Consider the following 6,942-nt stretch of genomic DNA (forward strand, 5'->3'; position numbering starts at 1 on the left):
TGATGTTTTGATTTCTACATCCAAAATGTGCCATGCCTTTAAGTTTCATCTCATTTGGTTTACCTTTAAATTGCTTATCAGAGCATCCACATGCAGTCGAACGCTTTTAAAGGTGCATTCCAGATTCAAAATTAGTTGCGATTTATCGGTAACTCACAAACAAACAGATGTTTACAGTAATGTGCCTACATGTATTATTCTGTACAAAAATGTGTTATTTGATGTGTAAAGTCATCTAACTCATCCTTTTAGCAGTAAAACAGCTTTTCAATGACTATTAGCAGCTTTTACCCAAAGCGAGGATGAAGAAAATTTTATCTACAAGCATCTTCACAGGGAATCTAACCCTGAAACACAAAACCCATGCTAATTGAAAGAAAACAAGTTGACAATATAATATTGGTGATAATATAGCATACTGACAGATTTACAAGCACTTTTTAAAAGGCCAAACACCAAATCAGGTGAGGATCCTCAGGGTTAATTAGCCAGAGTGAAATTACATTTAAAAAAATTAAATTGTTTCTTACAAAGCCGAGTTGTGACCTGGTAGAAGAGTTCAGAAACGAGGAATTGATGGTGACTGGCAAACATTCCACGTAATTAAAGGAGGCCCCAAAACTGCAACGGGCAACAAGCATCACCTTCATGAAATGTAAGTCTTCATGCGCACACACATGTGGAGAAACTTCCCACGTAAGCAAAAGCCAAGACCTGAATCGATTCACCTTTCCTGCCGTTGACCGTTGCTCGGTCTAAAACAAATAAGCTATACCTTTTTCAAAATCAATGCTTTCGAGAGATCTTATTCCGTTCTGTTCCGGTTCTGTTCCAAAACCTCGTAGGCTGCCTACATGGACTGCATTTTTCATTTGCTTTCGGTATGAAACCTGTGCCAAAATGTAGGCCGCATTGTTATAAGATACCTTAAACTTACATTGCATGTATCTTTACTTAAATGAAATTAAACTTGATGAAAAATCAATGCAAGGTGGCAGATGAACAGAAAAATGTTCATTATAAATAAGATTAAAAAAAATTATGCTTTTTGATTATAAGTTTCTTCCTACAAGACTGTTTCGTTGTCATTTTGAGGACTGAAACAGCCTCTTTTCAGGTCATAAATGTGCCTCAGTAGGCAGTGAGCAGCTCACTAGGTTTTGGAACGGAGCCCATGTCTCTACCATTTTCCTCAAATGTTCCTGCCCTGAGAGTGGATTCTAATCTGCCTTGTGGTTTTCTTTTTTCCTGCTTAAGACTGAGTCACAGCACCTTTTGGGGACAGCCCTGCGCGATTGTGCAATTCCCTTTATATGATTCAGCAGATATCTCTGCGTTTGACATGAGCTGCCTGTGTTTCGTTTGACCCACTGCTCCTGATATTACACACACACACACCTTTAAAATAACATTCCTTGCGGGGCACTTGAGGAATGAGCAGGTTTAGAGGTTTTGCTTGAGAAACTGAGAGGAGTTCTTGTCTGTACTTGAATATCTGTGGTTTTCTTAGCGAGTAAGCTATGCTCATTTAAATACGTTTATTTTCTTTCTCAACATTTGGCTAAATCCAACAGTAATAACCCAGTTTTTTCCCCCAGTTATACGTTTAATAAAGTGCTGGTTACTAATATTAAAAATCAGTTCTTTTATAATTTATTGTTAGAATTTCAAAGAAATACACCCGAAGGGACCATGCATTTTCCATTACAAATACACACACACACATATATATATATATATATATATATATATATAAAATAATGAAATCTTAAAAATTAATATCTTCTATAAAATGTACTGACTAACTAAAAGTGATCAATAAAAAATAAAATCTAATTCAGAATGACTATAATAGTATATCATACCACAATAACACACGCACACACACACATATAGTTATGGTTAGTTATAAATTATTATAAAAATCTATGCTTTCTACATAAATACTTATTTATCTAGCTAACTAACATTCCTGTCTGTAACCCAGAGTCAAAACCATAATACACTGATATTAGACCCAGATATTCAGTAGTAATTTATATACCTCCAGTATTAAATACTTGGTTTCATTCTTGATTATATTTAACTTATAAACAACCATTTAACCATTACAAAATCAAATAAAGTAAATCTTCAACCACAACCATACAAACCTCATATAACAGAGTTTCTGATGTTCTTTCGAGGAACATCCTGACGTTGCAGAGCTGATAAGCTTTAGACTTTATGGAACCAACTGCTGCTTTGCAAATAAGTTTGTGTTTTGCATAGCAGTCGATGTGCTTATTGATAAGTAAGATGGAAACAAACATGTCAGGACCAAAACTGAATGCCCTCTTTGTTAGGTTGCCATCTCTCTCTCTTTTCATTAACATGAATTAGCAGTTCTATGTTGTTCAAATTGCGTCCTGAAGGAAAGATCTGCCGCTGACCAGTGTGAAACTGAATGTTCTGGTTTAATGTGTTTTAGTTCTGATCTCTAGCCAGAAGAGCTGAAACCGGATTAATAATGGTGGCTGGATCTTGTCGAGTCTCGCTTGAACAGCATGCAATTGATTTTAATGTGAAACCGTGCTGTGTCATCACCTGGCTTTCAAAAAGACCAAATATTACCCAGCCATGATTTTTCCTGGAATCTTGCTGCCAGTTTTTGGCGTGAATCTCTGTGGCTTGGCTTACGGCTTATGCTGTGAGGTGGATGTGTTTGAAAGTGCAACTAAATTACTAGTTTCTGAAGTCCTTCACTGATGCGACTGGTTCTGATCTGTATCAAACCAAGAGATGTATTTCTTTGGTGGACTGGTTGAAGATCCAAGCTGGAAAAACCGTTCTAGTTCAGTGAATGACAAATGTTCCTCACCATACATCCTCTTTTTCCACCTCTAAATTGCCTAAAATGTCCAGGTTTTGGCTTTGTTTTCCTATTGTTTTCATACTTGCTGAAGGTAATGACTGAAAAGTAGTTTGACCAATAGCGTGCAGGCATTGTACATAATCGACCAATCAAATGCGAGAAGGCGGGATCTTCAGAGAACAGTTAAAGCAATCAAATATATAAATGTAAAGTATGTGGACTGTAAAGAGCACGTCAATAAGAAAACAAAGACAAAACGCGGACATTTTAGGGAATTTAGAAATCCTGGCCACAAACCTTTGGATAATCATATCAGATGCATAAGTAATAGCTAATTTGGTGTTCTGCTGTAATTCAGTTTTTAGGTTCATACTCCAAAGTTTGTATCCACCTCATTTGACAATAAATAAATGTTCAGTAAACACTGCAGGTGTCATGATTAGAGTTTTAGGGAAAAAACTGCTCTTTCGCAGATCGCAGTACATTTATTCAGACGTGACCTAAAATACTGATATCTGAGTGAGTTGTTTATACTGTAATTATTACTCTATTCATTTCTACCTATGAAAGCCATGTTCCACCATGGAATAAAAATTGCGAGACATAAACTCAGAATTCTTACTCTTTTTACTTGCAATTTTATCCTGCAATTCTTTTTTTTTTTTAATTGTGACATCTCACAATTCTGGCTATTTCTCTCAATTGCGAATTTATATCTCCAACTTTTCATCTCAGAATTGTGAGTTTATATCTCTCAATTCTGACTCTTTTCATTATTATTTTAAATTGCGACTTTTTATCTCACAGTTCTGACTTTTTCTTGCAATTGCGTATTCATATCTCACAATTCCGAGTTTTTATTATAAATTCGCAACTCTAAACACACAAGATAAAAAGACGCAAATATGTGTTTAATTTTTTTTTTATTCATTTATTTTTGTTTTTATTTAATTTTTTAGTTTGACTCTTTGGTGAACATAAGAGGCAGGTTTTTAGTAATAATAAAATTATTGACAGAATAATCAGCCAATCACAGCGCGATGGAGGCACCGCCTCATCTCACGTGACTTTCCTCGCGTTCGAAGCCACGCCCCTTCATCTTTCCGAAGTTTTCAGTGATTAGTCATTAAAAAAAGACCTTCGCGTAATATTTGATCTAGCGTTTTTGTTGTCATTTTTGTACCGTTTATGATTTATGATCTTTTTTTAAGGAAGACTCTTCAGCGTCAGAGGAAACGCTCGTTGTGTTGAAGTGTGGGTTTGGGAAGCGCTGTCGTCTCTGCGGGTCAAACATCTGTGTGCTGCGGTGTTTCGTAACAGTGTGAACACAGCAGAGAAGAGCAGAGCCAGCTCAATAAGTAATAAGAGCCGCCTCGCTCCTCTCTGTTTGGCCCAGACCTCGGCTGTTTCCATTAACTCTGTCATGTTTGTGTGGCATCTGCTGTATTGTTCGATAGCAGAATGGATGACTCTTCCCAGGCACTGAAGCGCGTCTCCATCTCTCTTCCTCCCACATCTGACTCCAGATGATATCGGGATGCTGACCGTTCACTGCCGAGACTAAAATGCTTCATCATCATCCTCATCATCATCACTACTTGTTTGGCATAGTGTGATACATCATCATGACGAGTTCTGTAAATCACCTGTCGACAAAAATAGTGTGCGTGTGAACATTTCTTTTCCCCTGTCAGATCATTACATTTTGTGATTGTTTTTGTGTATTTTTTGTTTTAAGTGTTACATTATTTGGATTAATTTTCTATTTTTATATGTGTAACGGAGGCCAGCGAGTAGGGGCTGTGCAGGTAAAACTGCAGTCTTTAGCCTCCTTGTTAGTGCGTCCGCCTCCCATGCCGGAGACCTGGGTTCGAGACCCACTCGGAGTGAGAATGAGGTGTAGCGGTGAGGACCCGGGAGAGAGGGGTAACATTGGTGCCGTGACCCGGATGGGAGTGAGGCTTAGGGGGGTGACTCGGAATAAGAACGAGGTGTGGCGGTGAGGACCCGGGAGAAAGGAGTTACATATGTTCAAATGTAAATAAGTATAATGTGCATGTAGCTATACAGAATTTCTAAAAGAATATCTAAAATTAGAATATATAAATATAATTACCAAATGTTTTCATCTGTATAATGTTATTTATAGTTGTTGAGTGATTCCTCCTCATCTTGAATACAGTGATCAAACGTTCCTACATTATTTTTTTTTGTGATTTTATATATCATTTTCCATCAAAACATTATTTCGTGACTGAGTAACTTCATTTGTAAACTGTTCGCTCATCATCATAGTGATAAAATGTGATTTTTTGGTTACACTTTATTTTAAGGTGTCTTTGTTACACTGTAATTATGCATTTACGTACTGAGTTATATTAACTACATGTACTTAATATGTGGTTAGGTTTAGGATTAGGGCTTGGCTTACTGTAGAGTTACTTGCATGTAACTAATTATGCATAATTAAAGTACATGTAACAAGGACACCTTAAAATAAAGCGTTACTGATTTTCATTTACATTTTTTTGTGATTGTTTTACATATTTCCCATTGATATATTCAAATGTATAAGTAAATAATAAAAGCAGTCCAAGCTACAGTATATTCCAAGTTTTGTTGAGTCATGTGTGAGAAAGAGATTTAAAATTAATTCCGCATTCACTTTCATTGTATGAGAAGTCATAAAGGTTTTGAATGACACTATAGGCCGAGTACAGCATTTGAATTCTGGGAGACCTGATCCCTTTAATTCAGCATTAGGACTTGAGAATGAACAGGAAATATTTCACACAGAGACACTCAAAAGTGCTGATTCGCAGGAACTTTAAGCCACATAAAGCACATCTTTGCATTTCCTTGGCCAGGAACAATGGCGGTGTTGTTCGCTGGTATAATGTGGGGGAAGTTTGGCTGGCACACGGGTGGGCGGACGGCCGCTTCATGGATGCTAATCACCTTCCCCAAAACCCATGGCAGATGCTGTCAAAGAGTTCATGCTTGTCTTGTTCGCATGAAGCTTTTTAAATGCTGTTTTCTCGGAAAGCAGAGCATGATGAAATGAGCTCCACTCACATTACCTCTGAATGGAGAGTTGGTCATTGAAAACCTCATTCATATTATTGAGTTTGCTTCTTAAAGTTGAACAACTTTGAATGCAGGGCTGTTTGGGTCATGAGAAAAAAGAGCAGTGACTCGTCTGTGCTGAGAGATTATACAGCACATTTCACCACAACTTCACAAGAACAAAACGTTATGAGGAAGATTGTGCAGCATTCAGAGGAAAACAGATACAAATCAAACAACCAACCAACTGAAAGAAAAAGCTGCTTTGAAAAAAAAAAACGTATTTAGACATTTAGATTCAACAAGTTTTCATATGGGTATCATCAATACACTGACAAAATGCTGCCTATTTCCTTTCAATACAATATTATAGAAAGATAAAGAGAGAGATTACATTTTACGGAAGAGGATTGGGGCCAGCAATAATAAAAAATAAAACCATCTCGAGATTATCAAGTCATTATAATGCGAGATTAAACTCATTAAATTTCGAGAAAAATGTCGAAATAAAATGTTGAGAACAAACATTAAATCATGAGAAAAAAGTCGTTGTGTAATCTCGCATTACAGTGGGGGAAATATTTATTTGATCCCTTGCTGATTTTGTAAGTTTGCCCACTTACAAAGACATCAAGGGTCTGTAATTTTTATGGTTGGTTTATTTTAACTGATAGAGACAGAATACCAACCAAAAGATCCAGAAAAAACACATTATATAAAGGTTAGAAATTGATTTGCATTTCAGTGATTGATGAGTTAATGTCAAAGAGCTCAATTTTGGTCTCATGTGACCACAGCACTTTCTCCCAAACCTTCTCTGCATCATTTAGATGTTCTTTGGCAAACTTTAAACGGGCCTGTACATGTGCCTTCTTGAGCAGGGGGACCTTGCGGGCGCTGCAGGATTTCAGTCCATTGTGGCGTAGTGTGTTACCAATGTTTTGCTTGGTGACTGTGCTCCCAACTGCCTTAAAATCATTAACAAGCTCCTCCCGTGTAGTTCTGGGCTGATCCCTCACCTT

The sequence above is a fragment of the Sinocyclocheilus anshuiensis genome, unplaced genomic scaffold (genome assembly GCF_001515605.1).
Source record: "Sinocyclocheilus anshuiensis isolate Anshui unplaced genomic scaffold, SAMN03320099.WGS_v1.1 scaffold579, whole genome shotgun sequence".
NCBI classification, from domain to species: Eukaryota; Metazoa; Chordata; class Actinopteri; order Cypriniformes; family Cyprinidae; genus Sinocyclocheilus; species Sinocyclocheilus anshuiensis.